The 21,546-nt window shown below is 44.2% G+C and overlaps 1 long non-coding RNA gene across 1 annotated transcript in view; it reads left to right on the plus strand.

Annotated features, from left to right (window-relative positions):
* The window catches only part of LOC147576624 (uncharacterized), a 153,594-nt gene that overhangs the window by 74,059 nt on the left and 57,989 nt on the right, over positions 1 to 21,546 (plus strand). The window lies entirely within an intron of this gene.

Here is a 21,546-nt window from a genome sequence, read left to right on the forward strand (position 1 = left end):
TCACCACCGTAAGATCACAACCTGAGCCGATATCAAGAGTTGGCTGCTTAACCGAGTAAGCCACCAAGGTGCCCCCATTTTCTTAAAAACTACCTGAATGTTATTTTGGAATCCCATCTCATGGGAAATGGGACTCTAAGATAAAATATATAATACATCAGATATATTATACCAGTAGCAAATGCAAATATTTATTGAGTACTTAACTGTGGGCCTGGCACTATGCTAGGTGCTATTTATTTATTTATTTATTTATTTATTTATTTATTTCATCTCAAAAGATAAACAGTGAAGAAACTAATGATTAGAGAGTATAAGTCACTTGCATCCAGTATCTAGAGTGGCAGAACAAGGGTTTGAACCCACATCTTTCTGGCTGATTTTGATTCTTAACCTATGCTCTTAACCATGACTCTCCCCAGCGTGGCATTTCAAAGGCTTTATTGAGGAGAATGTTGAAAATCTTGTCATCACTGGATCCGTGGGCCTCAAGGGCTCTGGAGAGATGCCCCCAGCATGGATGGTGAGGAAGAGGAAGGGTGTTGTGATAAGAGGAGATAACCGAAAAGAATGAGAGAAGGGGGGATGATGGGGAGAAACAAGATGGGGTGCCAGACAGATTGGGGGGAAAAACCCTCTGTTGACCACCATGGCTTGCCATGTTGGGAGGCAGCATTTTTAATACTTGGGCAAAATTTTGAAGTGGGCCATACTAATGGCATAACCGAGGCAGGGATGATGGGTATGCAAGTGAAATTTTGTTTTGTTTTACAGTTTTAAAAGAACAACCATTATTGAAATAAGAATATTGATTTGTTGTGTTAAATTAAAGCACATTGACTGTCTAGGAAAACATTGGCAGTAGGAAGAGGTCTTTTACCTCCCTTCCCCACAAGCCTTAACCTTCCCCCCACCCCCCACCCCCAGCCTTTTCGGGTGTTCTATTTCTGCTAATCCTTGCTAAGAAGTAACTGGTGAGCAAGAGGTTAGCTGGTGGGGTCTCAAGGTGCGACCTTTCCCAGGGGCATTTGCATGTTAATAGAGGATACTGGGAACTCAGGAACAGCCTCCAGGTCTCAAATGAAAGAAGTCCTGAAGGTGGATGAGAGGCGTGGGCATGGCCCCCAGGGCCCCCCGCTGTGTAGGCCACGTTGATTCGGCCTGTGTGGATGGCCGCTGCTCTGGGCTTCTCTCCAGCTGCTTTTACAAAGAAGTGGTTTGGAGAAGAACAAAGAGATTGTGTTTATCCCCAGGCAAGTGTTCCTTTGCCAGGGCTATGTGCACAGTGCCCAGCTCAGAGTCTGCACCCAGACTCTGCTTTGCTTAATGGTTATTCGTTGAATGAATGAAGAAAGCTCTTTCCTCTTCCTCCCTCCTCCCCCTCACACCTTCAGCCCTGTTGTCCATAAGCCCTTGAAGCCCAAGACTGAGGGCCCAAGACCGGGGCAACTTCTTTCTAGTGATAAGAACATAGCCAAGAAGAAATTCCTACCATTTGCATTTTATTATTTTTTCCTCCTTATAACTGGAAAACCTCAAAACTTGTGCTGAATTGCATGACCTCACTGACCACGTTTCATGTTCCTCGTTGAACTGCGGTTAAAACAATCTCCTTCTTAACTACGGCCAAACTGCAGAAAAGAAAATTCCTACGTGGACGTGTTCTCAGGCACAGGCACATTTCAGGGTCCTAGGGAAGGAAAGGGGCGGGGGACGGGGAGGGAGCCGTGAGGACAAGACTACTTTTCTGTTTGGCTGAATTCATCAAAAATGTCCAAACCCCATACCGAACATTCATCACTAATTAAATCCTAGCACCATAATTCAGAGAAAACAATTACAGCATTTAGAATTTTTAAAGGAACTATTATTGCTGCCTTGGCCCTTTTAAAAATTATGCTCCCCAAAGGACAAAATGTGATCCATTAATATGTATGTATTATTACTTTTTTTGTGAGGGAAGATTGCTGATGCCTGTGAATATGGAAGCATTTATCGGTTGCCGACAGCCGCTCAGTTGACTTGCAGTTTTAAGTGCAGTATTTTCTAGAATCTAAAAGGCTATAACATTAATTACCTTTTTGCCTTTAGCTGGTGGCCTGCTAGTTTCTGTCCCGTGTTCTCATCTCTTACCTTGTCACACTGGCAACCTGCTTATGGAGTGAAGGGGTCGTTCAGACCCCAGAGTCAAACGATTGCTGCGAGAGAGATCGCACAATAATCCATTCAGTTGAGGGTGGTTCCTCCCAGTTACCCTTGGTGCCCAGATGAGTTCTTGTTTTTTTTCTCATTTTTCAGGTGAGGCCCCTCTGCGTGGAGTCCTATGCTCGCCCCTGAGTGAAAGGCATTCTGAATTTCGAAGTCAGGTCTGTGACTCTTCTACAGCGAGTATGCCCCTGCTAAACTGGGATCTGATTTTGTTTCTGTTTCATTTTATCCTTCTTTGTCTTGATAATTTAACAGAGTTATAGAGAACCGAGTTAAGCCGAGTCTGGCACCAAGGATCACGGTTGGCCTCTGTGGAGCTGTAGTGCTTACTTGTGCGTGTGCACACGCGTGTGTGTGTGGGCACAGAGTACACATAAGTATGTATGTATGTATATATATATAAAAGCACGACTCAGAAACTTCCATTCGGCTCCCTGATCAGTCTATTGTCACATGCATTTGGCATTCATTATCCATGAGCCTCCGGCGCCTCTGGTCCTGTGCCCTGGCTAACAGTGATTTGGTTTATAGAGATCATATGGCAGGGAAACAGACCTTGAAAGACAGAGCTCTGAGAAGCACACTTGATGAATTTCCTATGATTTGAGTCTGGGTTTATTCTTCCCTGTGGCGGGGCAGACACCCCAGAGCACACGCGGCCGGCCTGGGAGCGCAGCGAGGAGTGGAGGCTATGACAATACGCACACTGTTTTTTTCTTCACACGTCTCGGGTTGCATTTCCTATCTGGGAAAAAAAGAAAAGGGAGCCTTGTAAGGGATCCAGAATCTGGGCAGGAAACCACACAGAGTGAAGGTTGCCATTGTCATTAGCAATTAATGTAACCACCAGGGCTGGAAGGAGAAAGCCCTGCCAAGGCTGAGGGGGAGGGGAGGGGGTGCAGAGGCTGTTGGAGGGGAGGGGGCCGCTTCCCCCATTCACCGGCTACCGGCTACCAGCTACCGTTGGATCCGTTGGTCAGAGGAAGGAGCAGGACATCTTCCCCAGCATTCACAAGAGATAATACGGAGCTAGAAGTTTTTATTTTAAACCAAGGTGTCTAGGACTTGATAAGTTAGTTATAAAATGCCACTGCCACCCATTTTTAGTTTCTGTGGCTCCAGGTCTGATTCCTTAGTCCCTTTGATAGGCTATTTTTTTCTTCTCTTTCAGTCTGTTGAGACTCATTTTTTTTTAACAGTATTTACTGAGTGCCTTCTCTGTGCCAAGTACTTGGGGTGCTGAGCATGAAGTTGATGCTAATCTGCAACATGTGTTGAGTATATGTGTACCAGGCATGGTGCTGGGTATTTTCTACTCATGACCTCATCCAGGCATCACTGCAACTCTCTGAGCTAGGTTTTCTTCTTACCCCAATTTACAGATGGCATAGCTGAGGCCCAGAGAAATTAATTTACTCTCTCCAGGTCATAAAATGAATGCATGGGCTAACTGGAATTTGAGCCCGGGCAAATTTGTCCCTTCAAACCTATGCTCCCAATACTTGTTTTATGCCCTCAAAGAGCCCATAGTCAGGGGGAGTTTCCAGCAAGTTAATCAATGATTAAATGACAAGGTGAGGTGGGCTGTGACAAGGATAAGTTTAGAGTCTTCAGGTGTCCAGAGAATAGACACCTAATCTACCCTGGGGAGACACTCAGGGAAGGCTGCCTAGAGGAGGTGAGTTTGACATTCCTCCTGCCTTCTCTTGTGCCTCAGTAGTATGTTGGCCAAACTAGTCAGTCTGGAAGTGGACATTAATGTAGTAGTATCTCTGCCCAGCTTCCTATATAGGCGTCAGAATGTTCTGTAGATCTGTCTAGTCACCAAAGATGTCTGCTTCCTGTGTCCTACGCAATGAAGTCCCAATTGGGACTGCCAGTATTTCTCCTACACTTGAAATGGATACCAATCTCTCTCCTATTCCTCCTCCCCCTTCCCTGTTTTGTCTCTCTGCTTCTTCATCCCTCCCCTTTCTGCCCCCACCCTCTTTCTCTTTCTTTCTGGTACTTTAAAAAACGCCACTTTTCATTAATGTGACCAAAATGTCATCAAGTAGTTTAATGCTCTTTAATGTCCTTGTATCGTTTACGTTTTGCGAACAGTGTGGAAATGAATCCCATCTGTGGGTTCAAGAACATCAAAAAAGTTGGACAGGCTATTTAGACGTGCTACTTCACATTGCATTAGCGTGTACAATGTCAGGGGGCCGAGCCAAGCACGGTCTGTCCCAGCCTCAGCCCGCCCCTTCCCCAGCCTGGGAGGGACAGATCGCTTACCTCCAAAACTCAGAGGCAGTCTGGGGATGGGTTCTGGAAGGCTGCCCAGAGGCCCCAGGAAAAGTGTGAAGCCTAAATAAAAGATGAGAAATGATTCAGGAAAATCTCAATCTTCCTTTCTGGTGCCAAGATGCCCTAACAATAGCTTTTTCATCTCTCGGGTGAGAGGCTGGTTATAATGCTGTTTGACTTCTTCAAAAGTGATTAGTCTCTCTGTCTCTCTGTCCCTGTCTCTTTCTTTCCCCTCCCCACCCCACTCCGGCTCCCCAGGGAAGGGAGCCCTGGGGCCCACATTAAGCTGACAGTTTGCAAGAAGGTGGCTATAAACCAAAACTGACTGGAGGGTGTCAAGTTCAGGGCCAGCAGAGCTCATAAAAGTGGTGCTCTCTGGATGGCCTCGAGAGGGTCTCAAAACCTCAATCAACAGCGTTGGTGATTCCAGGATGACCCTGTTGCTGTGGCATCACCCCGGCAAAGGGCACTGATGTTGGAGTCACCCCACTTGAATTCTGGCTCCTCTGCTTTCTAAAAATATGCTCTTGAGCAAGGGAACCCCTGTGTCTGTTTCCTTTCCCGAAAACCAAGGATACCAATTGTTTCAGCCTGCTTAGATGAGCTAACGGCATGAAGCGCACAGACTCCTGTCTGGCCATAGTAAGTCCTCCAGCAAGGTTAATCATCAGTTGTTCATAGTATTACTTTGTTATCCTGCTCTTGCAACCCCACCCCACCTACACTGTACGCTTCAGGTGTGCTTCCAGGTAGAGTCAGCCCCTTCTTCCCTTCCAGCTGAGCTCTCATCTCACCCTCCTCTGCAAGGATTGCAGTGAGTGGGAGGGGCAGGGGACCTTGACCTTGACTCCAAAATATCCTGGCTTTTTCCCAGCTCTGTGGAAAAACCCCTCATTCAACTGCATTCCCTGGAAAGAAGGATGTGGCTTTTTATTTTCAGAAAAACAAAAACAAAAAAACGAACAAAACAAAAACAAAAAGCCACCCAAATCTTCTATTCTTCCCCAGATATGGGTAACAGCCAAGAGTGGATTTTGAACTGTTAATCATTATAGCTGAATGAATGATGACCCACCTCTCTAAAGGCTCTCAATCGGTAGCCAGTATTATAAACCCCATCCGCCTTATTTTGCATTTGCTTTTATGAATGAATGTTCTTTAATTTTAATTTTAAACCTGATTGTTATTTCACAATCTTCAAGACAAGGTCATTCTGTTTTAACTTCTAAGTTAAATAAACAAAAACATTCCTTTAATGCAATTACCAGAAAAATAATTTGCTTCTAAGGTCCTTATAGGATGTGCTTTATAAGATGTGCGCCCATCAACCTGTTGGTTATTTATGCTAAGGCAATTTGGAGAATGCCAAAGGGTGTTATAAGTGGACTTTCCTGGAGGCTTGTGAACGCAGCTTATAGCAGCCACCGCTCCAGCCTTTGGGCTGAGACTGGTGGGAAGGACACTGGGTTCTAAGAATCAGCAGGCCTGGTTCTAAGATCGGAATCATCACTTCTTGCTGTGTGAGCTGGGACAAGTCACCCAGGCTCACCCAGCCTGGACTTTTCCGTCAATGTAAAAGGGTTTCTGCCTGAAGGCGCTCTCAGTGTCTTGTCATTGTGACCATAACATGAGCTCATCTTTCAGGCTTCATGAAGAAGGTCTTTCCAGACCTCCTGACTGGATGACATGCTAGAGCCTTCCTTAACCCGTCTACTTTCCATCTGAACTCACGGCACTATTGTTGGCTGATGGTATAGCACTATGGCTAACAGCACAGACCTGGGAGCCAAGCTCCGTGGGTTTGATTTCTGGCTCTGGGGCTTGCTGGCTGGTGACCCTGGATAAGTCACCCAACTTCCAAGGCTAAGAATAGTATCTCTCTCAAAGGACTATTGTAAGGATTAATTGACTTAATATGCGTCAGGCACGTAGCCCAGTGCCTGACACATAGCAAATGTTCTGTATGAGTACATCGACTTTTATTCTCTCTTCAGTTATTTACTGTCTCTCTTTAGTCCTTCACTGAGAGTTCTCTGAGGACAAGCACCGTGTCTGCTTCCACTGCTGTAGCTCACCCACCACTGAGCACCGTGCCGGGCACCTGGAAGATTCTGTCGATTATTCTTTGGATTGTGTTGAAGTAAAATAATGTAAAAATGCTTTGTAAACCACTGTGCAAGGAATTTTTTTTTCTTATTAGTTCCGGAAGGAGTTTATTTGATGAAATATGTCCAGGGCTCTCTCAGAATTGCTGCTGCTGCTGTTGAATGTGACAACATTTTGATCAGTTGACTAGTCAGTTTATGAATCACACTTGTTACCAGTCTTCCCTGCGTTTAGTTCTTGTCTTCCTGGTTTGTGCCGAGTGGATTTGCCAGAAAAAACTTGGGTTTGCTAATGCATACGACTCCACCACTCCACCGATGTTTACTGAGTGTCCCTTACAGGGCGGCCCCCGGCTGGGAGAGGCTGCAGACAGGAAGCAGAGTGGGACTCATTTTCAAGCTCACAGTCTAGGAAGGGAGGCAGATGTATGAATCCAGGCCTAGCCATGCATATTACAATAAATGAGCACCTGATTCAACCTGGGCCAGAGTCCTTCCTTAGGATTTTATATATGGTGACTGAGAGATGCAAGCTCTCTCTTTCCTTTGGGGTTAAAGGCTGGTTAAATAGAAGCCTGGACATGTCTGGAGACCGTACTTACTCTTTCCATGTTGTCTGGGGAAAGCCCATGTGACATTGCAAAGGATGAAGACAACCCACAAAGTGAAATGGGGTGGGGAGTGAGGGAGAGCTTTGGGGATTCTTTGTCATTGCAGCAAAGCCCGACTACTCAACTCATATAGATGCCATCTCACTTAAAGGTCTTTCTGATATCATGGCCTGCAATTCCCACTCTTTGGAAAGCTTGGGAAATGAGTTAAGGGATTCCAAAGCCATGGATGTGCAGGAATCTTAAGCAGGGCTCTATTTGTATCTGTCTTGTTGTTGACATCCTAGTCCCTAATGAGGTCATTTGAACATCTGTAGCGTATCTGCCAAGAGCCAGTTAACTGGAAATGACATTAGTCACTGTTAGCACAGTGTCTCTTCCCCTTTCTCCCTTGGATCTGTGCCTTGGGGACACTCCGACACAGCTCAGAGGTTCTTAGGGGCCAGACATCAAAGGGAGGGATATAGTCACCAGCAGACCCCTGTCAAAACATTCAACATTTTACTTGTTGGCTCCCAACCTTTCTGATACTGAGCACCTCTTTCAGTAATCCTTATGTCTGAGTGTTGAAAGATCAAGTCTTCAAACATAAAGTGCTGATTAAGTCATAGTATACTTACTCGCTCACTTTCTATTAATCTGCCTTCGTATGTAGTACTGATCAGATCACACTAACAAGACAGAATTGATTTAATTTCAGACCAAAGACCTTTTAGTTGGGCTAGCCGGCATTAACTATGGTAAGAGGAATGTTCCTGGTAGGTCTTTTATTTTCTTTTTAATTTACTTTCAAAAATGATCCATTATTGTTATACCTTTGAAATGAATGAAACAGCTCAGGAATCCCTACTTTTTAGCACCTTAAAAATATGAGATCTAAAACTCCCTTACAGTCTGTCATTAATGCTCACTTTAAGAGGTGCCTGTGGGGCATGGGACCTGAGGTATAACACAGTTTGCACACTCACTGCCTACCAGACCCTGGGCCAGGAGCTTTGAAGTCCTAATATCTTTTGCTTATCCCCAGGCCCTGCAGAAGAACCAGAGGAGGGTCCAGCAGGACCAAGCTCTGGGATTCTTAATGTAGCTCTTAGCTCTTGGAGGTGAAGTGCCAGTGGAGGCCAAGAGCCTCCAATTGACCAGTACAACCAATTGACATCAAGATCCTAGTGCCCACTGCAACGAGATTCAGTACCCAGAAGGAATGAGGACATGGCTGTTCTGAGGGGAGAAGATTGGTCCCCCTCCCAGCTTTGTGTGTGTGTGTGTGTGTGTGTGTGTGTGTGTGTGTGTGTGTGCGCATGCATGTGCACTCAGGAGTTGGTTTCCTCATAAATACTGCTTTCCTAGAGGTTTTTCACTATTTCCATCAACACAAGTAACCAGGCAACTGTGCTGTGACTTAATGGAAATGTTGGAAGGGGACATAAATCTTCATTTTGGAGATGAGGAAACTGTAACCAAGAGGGGCTCTGAAGTGCTGGAGGTCACACATCAAGTAGGGGAAGGCCAACATTTCTCCCAGAACTTCTGGTTCCAGAGACTATCTAGCTCAGTATCCTTGGCATGCAGATGGGGAAACTGAAACTCAGAGAAGGTATGCCCTTGCCCAGGGTTATGATCAGTTCATGAAAGAACCAGGGGTAGAACCCAGGCCTCCTAATTCTAATTCCAGTGCACCTAAATACTCCAGATGCCTGTTACAGATGAGTGGGAACTTGGAAATTCACTCATTTATTCACCCACTCATTCATTCCACAAACCGGCTGGCCTTTATTACCCATTAGAAGTGATGACACGTTTCCCAGAGGCCCCTTCAGCCATATCTCAGTGGGTAGAATTTCACCCCATGCTGAAGCCTAACCCAAGACTTTATCTCAGTTCCTAGAACTATGTCCAACACAGAACAGGTGTTCAGTACCGTTTGTCGAATGAATAAACGAGTGATTAATGGATAAATAATTGGCTTACACCATGAGGATCTGCTTGTGGATGGGGATGGGCAGTTTTTTGTCGTGGAGGATGCGTATGTGAGAAAAATTGGGTTCTACTAGCTCAGGAGGAAGAGTAAATGGATGTCTACTGAGTAGATAACCAGATGTCTACTACATCAAGCTTGTCCAGTTTCTATTATTACAGAGTCACCGAACACTTTTGGATGAGCTCAGCCTGTCCCACTCTATTTTGTTCACGCAAAACAGCCAGCAGGAGGGTGTGTACTGGCTCACTGGGGCTTGGCCAGGGTGGGAACACAGGGTGTCTATTCTTTCGGTCCACAGCAAAGCCAAGAAATGAATTGTGACTTCCTGGGGCAGCAGGAACTCAGGGTTAGGCTCCATTTGTTATCTCCCCTGGTGACAGGCTGGTCCCCAGTGATGTCATCTGAGCATCTGCAGGCACCTCTGCCAGGAGCCCGCTAACTGGAAATGACATCAGCTACCAGCAAAGTGACTTGGGCGCCCAGCAGACACGTCCCGCTGATCCCCTGTCTGGAGCTCATCTCCTGCCTACCTGGAAGTCTTCTGGCTGGCACTTTGGCAAACAAAGAGGCATTTGAGAGGGAATTAAGTTGACTTTAAAAGATAGCCTCAAAGTGTTTCCCAACACATTGATGCTTACATTGAATTATAGGTGCTAATAAAGCTGTCAGAGCCTTGGCGCGAGAACCAAACTCAAGCTGAAGGATCCCTGGGAAATGAGAATTCATCTGGGCCTGGAAAGTCAGTCCCTGGTCCAGCTGGAGGCTCACACACACACACACTACAAAGCTAAAAAAGGGCTGGAATTATCCATTTCCACCACCTTATGGATTGGCCCAACGGGCTTGCCATAGACTTGAAGCAGAAGGCAGATTTGGGGACTCCTTCATATGCCATTGTACTCCTGGGACTGTCTTAATCCCTTCCTTTATAAAACACTCAGTGTGGCCATCAAGACTGAGTGACTATCAGAATTCGCAGTTAGAAGGAGACATGTTTAGAGTGTTGAGGAAAAGGACCTACCACAGAGCACTTCTGGGACTTGCCTAAGATCAAGGACTTTAGTGTCTGTGATTTTGTACAAACGATACACAGATAAGTCCTAGATCTATCTCACATACAACTCTACTTACTAAGAATTTATTATATGCCAGTCCCTGTACTAAGCTCTATGCATTCATGATGCTTTGAAAGCATCCAGTAGTCCCTTGAGCAACTATGTGTGTGTGCATTCATTTCAACAAATACTTAGAAACTATGAGAATAGAGATCCTCAAACATGAGAACCTATAGCATTCTAGCCCCTGCACTGGACTCTCAGGACACAGTGGGGGACAAGACAGACACGTACTATACCCTGTCACTTGGGCTCAGTGGAGTGAGCAATCAACATTAACAATTGTAAATGCAGTGAGTATTAAGGAGAAATCTGGGGTGCTGTGTGAGGATATGTTGGGTGAACCCAAGGCTGAGGTGAGAAGGCAGCCTGCCTTGAGGAGGTAAAATCGAAGCTAGGAGCCAAAGAATGAGTGGGGGTCAAGGAAGGCAAAATGTGTGCCAGAAGAGCCAGGCTGCTCTAACGCCCCTGTGTGAGTTTCCTATGGCTGCTGTAACAAATTATTGCAAACTCGGTGCCTTAAAACAGCACAGATGTAGTCTCTGACAAATTCTGGAGGTCAGAAGTCCAAAATCAGTTTCACTGGGCTAACGCCAGGGTGCTGATGGGGCCGGTTCCTTCTGGAGACTTCAGGGAAGAGTCTCTCCTTGCTTCTTTCAGCTTCTGGTAGCAGCCAGCATTCCCTGGCTTGTGGCTGCATTACCCCAGCCCCTGTCCCAGCGCTCACAATTGCTTTTTCTCCTTCTCTCATCAGACCTCCCTGGCTTCCCTTTTTTGCAGACATAAACTTATGATTACATCAAATCCCCGACCCCCCACCCCCACCCCCATATAATCCGGGGCCATCTCCTCCTCATCTTAAGGAATGTAATCACTTCTGCAAAGTCCCTCTTGCCTAATAAGCTAAGATTCACAGGTTCTGGGAATTAGGACGTGAATATAGTTGGGGACCATTATTCCATCTGCCACAGTCACAAAATGAGGAAAAGCCTGGGAATGCATTTAGAGAAGTAGCATAGGATAACGATGGACATATGCACTCTGGGTGCTGACTCCTAGGTTTGTAACCTGGCTATAGCCATTCCTTGCTGTTTGATATTGGCTAACTTATTAAACCTCTCTGCATCTCAGTTTTCCCATCTGTGAAGTGTGGCTAACAATAAAACCTACTTTATAGGATTAGAATACCGATAAAATGAGTTATTTCAAGTAAAACATTTAGAGTAGTGCTTCATATGTTTATGTGCTTAGTAAATGTTAGTTTTTATTATTATTATTAACTATATTTAGATATAATTTAAATATCACATAGTGGTATATAAATTATAATTATATTACATTATGTTGTATATAATTGACATATATATACACATAAATTTGATATATATGGCAAAATAATTGTCATCCTAGGTTAGCTAACACCTCGATCATGTCACATAGTTGCCATTTCTTTTTTTGTGGTGAGAACATTTAAAGTCTACACTCTTAGAAAACTTCAGGTACATAATATGGTATTAGTGACTATATTCACCACACTGTATATTAAATCCTCAGAACTTATGCATTTGGTACCTGGAAGTTGTGCTCTGACCAACATCTCCCCATATTCCCCACACTCCAGGACCTAGTAGCCACCATTCTAGTCTCTGTTTCTATGAGTTTGAATTTTTTATATTCCATATAAAGTGATATTATACCCTGTCTTTTTCTGTCTGACTTATTTTGCTTAACATAATGCTTTCAGGGTTTTTCCATGCTGTCATAAATCTTTTTAATGTTTATTTCAGAGAGAGAGAGAGAAAGCACGTGGCAGAGAGAGAGGGGGACAGAATGTCTGAAATAGGCTCTGTACTGACAGCAGGGAACCCGATGTTGGGCTCAAACTCAAGAACTGTGAGATCGTGACCTGAGCCGAAGTTGACGCTTAAAGGACTGAGCCACTTAGTTGCCCCAGTGTTGTCATAGATTAATTGACTGTATATTCTTGGGATTATTTCTGGATTCTCTGTTTTGTTCCACTGATCTGTGTGTCTGTTCTTATGCTGCTACCACACTGTTTTGATTACTGTAGTTTTGTAATATAGTTTCAAATCAGAAAGTGTGACAACTCCAGCTTTGTTCTTGCTCAAGATTGCTTTGGCTATTTGGGGTCCTTGTGGTCCCATACCAATTTTAGGAATGTTTTTTCTATTTCTATGAAAAATGCCCTTGGAATTTTGATAGGGATTGCATTGAATCTGTAGATTGTTTTGGGTAGTATGGACATTTTAAGAATATTTGTTCTTCTAATCCATGAGCATGGAATTTCTTTACATTTCTTATGTCTTCTTCAATTTCTTTTATCAATGTCTTATAGTTTCCAGTGTGCAGATCTTTCACCACCTTGGTTAAATTTATTCCTAAGCATTTTATTCTTTTTAATACTATTATAGATAGGATTCTTTTCTTTTTTTCTTTTTTTAATATTTATTCATTTTTTTAAATTTACATCCAAGTTAGTTAGCATATAGTGTAACAATGATTTCAGGAGTAGATTCCTTAATGCCCCTTACCCATTTAGCCCACCCCCCCCCCACAAAGCCTCCAGTAACCCTCTGTTTGTTCTCCATATTTAAGAGTCTCTTATGTTTTTTCCCCCTCCCTGTTTTTATATTATTTTTGCTTCCCTTCCCTTGTGTTCATATGTTTTGTGTCTTAAAGTCCTGATATGGGGGAAGTCATATGATATTTGTCTTTTTCTGACTAATTTTGCTTAGCATAATACCCTCTAGCTCCATCGACATAGTTGTCAATGGCAAGATTTCATTCCTTTTGATTGCCGAGTAATATTCCATTGTGTGTGTGTGTGTGTGTGTGTGTATGTGTGTGTGTGTGTATGTATGTATATATATATATGTATATGTGTGTGTGTGTGTATATATATATATATATGTATACACACACACACACACACACACACACACACACACACACACCACGAATTCTTTATCCATTCATCCATAAATGGACATTTGGGCTCTTTCCATACTTTGGCTATTGTCGGTAGTGTTGCTATAAACATTGGGGTGCATGTGTCCCTTTGAAATAGCACACCTGTATCCCTTGGATAAATACCTAGTAGTGCAATGGCTGGGTTATAGGGTAGTTCTATTTTTAGTTTTTTGAAGAACCTCCATCCTGTTTTCCAGAGTAGCTGCACTGGCTTGCATTCCCACCAGCAGTGCAAGAGATACTCTTTCTTCACAAAAATAGGATTATTTTCCTAACTTCTCTTTCTGATAGTTTGTTTTTAGCATGTAGTAATGGAACTGATTTTTATATATTGATTTGGTATCTTGCAACTTTACTGAAGTTGTTTATTAGTTCTAACAGCATTTTGGTGGAGTCTTTAGGATTTGCTATATACAGTATCGTGCCATCTGCAAATAAAGACAGTTTTACTTCTTCCTTTCTGACTTGGATTCCTTTTGTTTCTTTTTCTTGCCCAAATCTCTGGCTAGGATTTCCAGTACCATGTTGAATAAACGTGGCAAGAGTAGGCATCCTTGTCTTGTTCCTGAACTTAGAACAAAAGCTTTCAGCTTTTCACCCTTGAGTATGATGTTAACTATGGGCTTGCCATATGTGGCCTTTATTATTTTGAGGTGTATGCCCTCTATACCCAGTTTGTTGAGAGTTTGTATATTTTTTTATTTAGTTTTGTCAAATGCTTTTTCCAAATCTATTGAGATGGTCTCATGATCTTTATCCTTCACATTGTTAATGTGCTATATCACATTTATCATTAACCATTATAATTTTATTATTAACATTTTTTTCCCAAGAAACAGAGAAACAAGGAGGACAGTATCTAGGAGGTCAGGATGGTAAGCAGGATTTAATTGTGGATGATGCAGAGACTTACTTGAAGCCCATTTGATGAATTTGGATCACCATCCTAATGATGATCAGAATCATGGAAAAGCTTTAAGGAGAGTGAGTGACCCAATCTGATTTGTCCTTAAAAACATCATTTGGCTGCATGGTTGAGGATGCATTGAGACCAATTAGGTCGTTCAAGTGAGAGATGATGCTGGGTGTCACCAGTCACATTTACTGAGGAAGAAGCTGAGGCTCAGAAAGATGAAATTACTCATTAACATGGCCTTAATCTAGCTTGAGCCTTTACTTGTTAAGGTCACTGAGTCAACAGAAAGTGGCACTGTAAAGCTGGTGGTGGGATTTGAGACCAGGTGTGTCTGATTACAAAGTCTGCACTCTTTGCTGAAGTACATGAACACCATAACCATGGCCATAAGAAAGACCTGCTGCTTCCAGACCCACCAGGGGCAGCTGCCTGAGGACCTGATGGGAGACCCCTGTATAGAAGAAGTTTTTCTGTGTCTGTTCCAGCTCAGCTCCTCTCACATTAGCAGAGAAATTTTTCTTTAACTGTAATAAACTGGCATCTCTATCTAAAGACTCTTCCACCCTGCTCCCAGACTCACTATTGCCCTATCCTTCCAGGCTAAGTTGTCTTGATCCTTGATAGCTTGGGTTTTGTTCTGAAAGCTTACCCCTCAGTGGTTACAGTGGCAGTCATAGCCATAGAGAGCATCAGTGGGTAAGGGGCATAGAGAGAGGGACAGAGATAATCCCAGTGTGGGGCTTGATCCCATGAACCTTGAGATCATGACCTGAGCTGAGACCAAGAGTCAGACGCTTAACTGAGCCACCCACGTGCCCCAAAAGGGAATCTTTTTAAATTCATAAAACTAAAAATTCCAGAAAGGGATGCTTTCAGGTGTGGTTGGATCTAGGTGCTCACATTATATTGAGAATTCACCTTAAGCACTACTTTGATTTCCTTCCGAGAGTGATTCATTTCATGGCAATACATCAGTGATTCCTAGCTAACATTCCTTCCCAGTCTAAGCTTTCTTGTGTAGTAGATCCAACAAAAGTTTCAATATGAGTCTCACTGGATGTACTTGAGTCCACATGCTCATCCTTAAACCAAACACTGTGGCAAGGGGGATAAAATACGCTAATTGGCTGGCTTAGCACCATATATTTCCTCTGGAGCTCAACGGTGTAGGATCGGTCTTACCCAAACTAGATGCACTGAGAGTTGGGGAGTGAGAACTCCCCAAAGGTAAACTTAGGTGTTATTAGCCAACAAAAGGAAATCAATGATTGGCCCATGAAAACTCAATAAATATCCACTGTTTTTATAAGTCCCAAAAGCTTTCTACCTCAGCCCACCTGATCTCTTCCATCTGAAGCATCTTCCTTTGATGCTTTACCAGTGGAAATCTTCGTCTCAGAGCCAGACTCAAGAATGTCCTTCATCCCAGGGTTAGGCTCCCTCTCTCACTCTTCCCCTAGATCTTTCTATACACATTTTTCTTTAGGTTAAAGAAACTGTGCATTGCAGTTATCTGGGCTGGTCCCTTCCCACCTCTCCTGACTGGGCACGGCCCAAGCAGGGACTAAAACGTCGGCATGGAAGTTTCACTCCTGGACCAGGCACAGAAGAGATACTTACATGACATTTGCAAAATTAGTGACTGCCTCTCATACAGTCCTGATAAAAAATATTCTAAAGCTGAGTTTAAATAAGGTAATTCAATGCTCCTCACCCCTTCCTCTTGGCTTTCCTGCTCCCCCATCTCCTCTCTGGTGTCCCCCCCTTCATAGAATTAGAGACTTCCCCACACTGGGAGAAGCCTCAGGGAACACTCAGTGCAGACACAGGACTGGACTAGACCAGAGTCTCCTGACAACTGGTTCACTAATCTCATTCTGGCTCATTTTTTTTTTTTCTTTTTTGGAGTATTTGTTTGTCCTCCCAAACAATCTTGCAAAGAAGACACTCTTTTTTTTCTGTTTCATGATGTGACTAGTGAGGCTCAGGAAGATTAAACAGCTTGCCTTCCTCCAAGTTTCATTTTATAATCCTACCTTTTGTATTCCTCTCATTCCTCTGATCTTCTTAATATGTATGCAACCTTTATTTTAATATTATTTCCTTCGATTGTGTTAAAAGTGTTTAGGCGAGCCACTGGCAACAGTTTTATAGGGAGGGAGTGTATAAGCAACTGTTGATGTAAAGAATAACGCACCCAAGGACCCACAGCCAGAGCTGACTCCCTGCTGCCAGACTGTCCCCACACACAGGGACTGAGAGTGGAGGTCCCCTGGAGGAGGGCAGGAGGATAGGGTTACGCTTGGAGCCGAGAAACAATATGATTCACTTCCCATCACCCTCAGATGCGTTTTTCTTTCCCCACTAGACATGAGCTCATGGAATTCTGTTTCACGTTCCTTTCGATAGATTTTCCTTTTCCTGGAGTAAGGTTAAATGGAGCCATCACAGGGACACATTCATCAAGAGCAGCCATCGGACAGTAATAGGATAATTGTGCCGACCCTGGTACCACAGAGATGATCACTAGCATTGCTTTAAGAATGTGCAGAGGCCGCATTTACGTTTTAGGGCAGCCCCTTTGAAAACTTTGGCAAAGGTCCTCAGCGCTGTTTTCCTTCCCGCAGTGTGATGTGAGAACACTGTTACAGTGCATGCCTTGTTTAAGCACAAGCCAGGCACTGTGCGGCCTGGGAGGTGGATTATGTCCCAGATGATGGCGGAAAGCCTTGGCAGGGATGGATTCAGTTCCTCCAGGCTCAGTGTATATATATTATGATAATGTGTGTTGCCCACAAACTCTGTGGTTATCATGCCAATGTAAGAAGCAGCTGGATGTGAAGGAATAAAGCAAATGTTTTGATTATTCATATTCTTGATCTTGACACTCAAGGCCCTCTATATTTTGGTCCAGTCTTCTTTTCCGCTATGGAGTTATACATACCTTGAATCCAGAGGACAAAGAGGCTCATTTTATGTACCAACTGTGATCACTTAGGAGTGGTTGCCTGGGACAGTGTTGAGAAGGATTCTGAGGCCATCCTGACTCAGCAGGATGAAGCTTTGTGATTGATTAGCGAGACCTGCCATAGGTGAGGGTGATGAGTTAGCAACACACACATCTGTCACCCCCATCTCTGTCCAGCCCCTTCTCTTTATTAGATAAGCTGCAATTATATACCTCCCTGCCTTTTCCCATCCTCTCATTGTTAGGAATTGTTTCCTTGTGAATATCTGTTAACATTCTTCGTGGATCATTGCAAACTTTAGCTGTTTTTTTAGAAGGCTATTTCAAGTGCCCATAAGCAGGCTTGTTTTTCTTTCTTCATCATGCCAGTAGCCTTTGGTAACACTCTTAGCCAAGTTTCATTTTCTTGGTTGCATTAGAAAGTTATGTATGTATGTACCTTATTTCTCCTGCAGGAGTATAAACTCTTTGATGGTAGAATTCAACCTTCTTTTATCTTTGTAACCCCGTAGCCAGTTGCTCAAAGAAAAGCTGGAATCTGAGAATGGATCTTAGCTCCTTTGGTCTAGTGTCCACGTTTTACAGATGGGAAAACCGAGACTAAGAGAAATTAGGAGAGTTTCCAAAGGTCGCACCGAAAGTTAGAAATATTGGTTCTGACACTGAAACTCAGACTCCTGGAATGTTAGAGCTGGAAGGGTTCTTGGAGGCGCCTGGTTTAGCTTTGGCAACCAGGAAGCTCTGAGTGGAAGGACTTCACACTCTTCCTGGCTATTTCCTTATTCTGGGCTTTGATGGTCTATGTTCATTGTGATCACTCTGTGGTAAACATGAATTTATTGTGAGCCACAACAAATCATTTTTGGAAACAATCTGGGAGCAAATAGTGAACAAATAAATTGGTCCCTTCTATTCATTCATTCCTCTGTGGAAAATTATTGACATTATTTTACATCCTAGGAATATAGTAGGGTACAAATCAGACAAAATCTATGCCCTTACGAAGTTTACATTCTAGATGTGTGTGTATGTGTGTGTGTGTTTGGTTCTACTTGTATTAATTCATTAAATACAACTCTTTGTGATAGTTAATATGATCATCATCCCCATTTAGCATATGAGGAACTAAAGTCCCAGAGAGTTAAGTAATTTGCCCAGCATTGCACAGCTAGAAAGTGATGAAGGTAGGATTTGAACTCAAGTGCTCTGGCTATTTACAAATAGAAAATTGAGACTCAGAGAGGGTAGACCACTAAGTCGAGGCTACACAGCTGGCCTAGGGGCACGCACAGTTGGGCTATCTGACTCTCAGATCTGGTCCTTTTCAGGCGACCAGTCTTCCTTTTTTCCCCTAAGCTGTGAGAAAGGACGGGACAGACAGAATCAATGGGTACGATGCCCTTGTAAGATGTGAGAACATACAATTTCTCTTGTAGGATAGATAGACATGGGCCGTTTGTTTCATATACTGGTGAGATGGCAGGAGGGTGGGGAACAGATTTCCAACACACCAAATATTACCCTAATTGGCTCAAAGGCCATGATTGTATCAAGTTCCAGAAATTATGAGTGAACCAGACAGGCCACCGCAGCTGGTCTGCAAATTATTGGCTCAAGTGTTGTAATTATTAAATGCAGCAAAGAGAGAGAGAGAAAGAGAGAGGGGAGAGAGAGAGAGAGAGAGAGAGAGAGGGAGAGAAAGAGAAAGAAAGTGAGCACGCAAGAAGCTCAGACACTTAGTCCGGGATAATTGATCCAAAAATTATGGGTTCCAAGAAGGCCAACACTTGCTTAAATTTAGATTTGGACTCAACTCCTGTCACACGCACACAAATGACTACTGTTTCCTGGACACCCACTCAGCACACACAATCGGCCCCTCAGTTCTGCCAGCCCGCAGGAACAAAAGGGATTTTGATTCTGATTATTTTTAAACTTTAATGACAAATCCTTTCCTTCTCCACATTAAAAAATAAAGGCTGTGCGTAGTACCATTAAGGGACTGCTCGCTGCCGCTTGATTCTCGGAGGCACTTACGTTGTTTAAATTTTAATTTCCGGGTTGAAATTTTTATTGAAAACATCACTATCTTTCTAAACAACAAAAAAAAGTTTCTTGTCTTGCCACTGTACCAGTTTGTTCTTTTACCTGCCCTCACTTCTCCTCCACAGGAGGTTTTCCTCCCGGAAGCCTTCCTCTAACCCGGTGATCAAAACTGGCTATTCCTGCCCTGGACAAAAGGTTTTTCGTCTTTTTTTTTTTTTTTTTTTTCCTTTGGTAAATAAGAGTTTGTTTTAGGGGCTGGCTGAGGACTTGACAACTGGGGCAGTGTCTCTCCAACAGTGACAGCAACGATGAGGATGGTGGTGAGGTGGTGATGATGATAGGAGACCCCGCTCACTGAGCACCTCCTGTGTGCCTGGCACCGTGCTAGGCACTCCGTGTGTATTGCCTCCCATATCCTTCAGCACACGGCAGGGAAGTGATTCTTACCCTCTCTTACAGAGGAGAGACAGAGTCTGAGAAATGGCTGCATCAGGGAAGGGGAGATGGAATCCCTTAGCCTCCTAGAATAATGTTCACAGGGACAACTATCAGTACAAGGTCAGATGGGGAGGACTGAGTGAGATCAAGACAGTCATGTTTTAGTAGGTGCTGGGGTAAACCAGGGAGTCTTCATGGCAAAGAGGGTATTTGGGCTAAACGTCGGAAGTGAGGTTAGGCTTTTGACATGCAGACAAAAGTCCAGAAAATGTCCTTATCAGAGACAAGAAAACTGCGGGTGTGTTTGGGAATAAGTGGTTTGACCAATTGGGAAAATGAGGAGTGGAATTAAGGGCAAAAGATTTAAGATGTGGTGATCAGTTCTTGGAGGGCCTTGAATATCAGCCTAATGGTAATGGTCTTCTCCCTGTGGTCAGAGGAGTCATCCAAGGGTGTTCAACAAGGAAGCAACCACACTGGAATTGCAATTTTGAAAGATCACTCCAGCAAAGGGTGATTAGGAAATAGGAGGAGGTAAGGCAGGAAGCAAGGAGGCCAGAAGAATGGCTGTTGGAATAGACTTCCTAGCTCTATTCCTTATCTCGCCACGCTCTTCTTGGTGGCCGGCTTTGGGTCCCATCTCTCCACCTTGGACTCCCTGTTGCCCACTGGTCCCAGCCTGACCTCAGATAGCTCTCTGCTGCCCCCACCTGGTCCAGGCAGCCCCTGACACAGTTCACTTGCTGGCCTGGCTGGAGGATCGAACACAGGGGCCAATATTGCTATCAAGAACGTAACTGCTGCTGTACTAGCCAAGACTCAGAACACGTGCTACGTGCCAGGCATCGTTCATCTCCTTTACAGGTACTAAGTGTTTACCTGTCATAGTAATTCGCTGAAGTGGCTCCTGTTAATACTTTTATTTCTCAGGAAAGGAGACTGAGACATAGGTCTGTCCCATCTTAAGAGTTTGCCTGGAGACTGCCCATAATTCCCGCATTAGAGTCACTTCTGTCTAGATCCTGTGGGAGGAACTGGTCAGAACCCCACTGAGTAGAGATGCCCATGGGGTGAAATGAAGGTGTGGCTACTTTAGGGACATGACCTGGGCTGGAGAGGGCATGAAGAATTGGTAGAAGGGAGAAAGTAATCCTGTCCAGGGTCCTAGCTCAGAGAGCTGGAACCAAAGGGAGAGACAGAACTTGAGCTTGCAGGGGCAATGGAGGCAGGAGACATGGAAGACAGAAGCAGAGAAAGCCAGAAAGAAGCCTGGGGAACGCCAGAGCGAGGCTTCGGGCCCCTGCTTGTGACTGGAAAGTGGGTTTGGGGCTGGCTTTGTGACTTCATTGGTTTCTTTAAACAGACAAGGTTCTTACTGCTCAAAGTAATCTTTCTGACTTGACAATATTTTGGGGTTCAGGTTCTGACTCTTAAGAGATTCCTGTTAAGGAAAACCCGCTGGCATCTTTCAAGCTGAGGAGGGGCCCCTAAGGAGGCCGGAGACAGACAGGGCAGTTTTTAATGGGAAGATGGAGGGCATGGGCGCAGCTGGTGGTCAGCAGGAGGGAGCAGCCCAGAGAGGTGTGTGGGGAGCCAAATGCTAACTTCTCCCACTTTCCAGTTTTGCCTGGGGCCAGCCCTGGGCCAAATGATAACGCTGCTATAAAACAATTCTCAGGAAGGCCGGTTTGAGAAGGCAAAGCATACCTTTCCACAGTTAAGTACCTTCTGCCAAATTAAAGACCTCTCTGGGATCCACTGAGGTTGTGATCATATTTCGAGCGCACACAAACATCAGTCTGCAGGTGGGAGGGAAAGCTGGGCATGTGGGCACGCGCACACGTTCTCCGTGCCACACCATCCTTGTGTCCAGTAGGA

Source organism: Puma concolor, chromosome D1 (assembly GCF_028749965.1).
Source record: "Puma concolor isolate L17-30 chromosome D1, mPumCon1.1.hap2, whole genome shotgun sequence".
In the NCBI taxonomy this organism is placed as follows: Eukaryota; Metazoa; Chordata; class Mammalia; order Carnivora; family Felidae; genus Puma; species Puma concolor.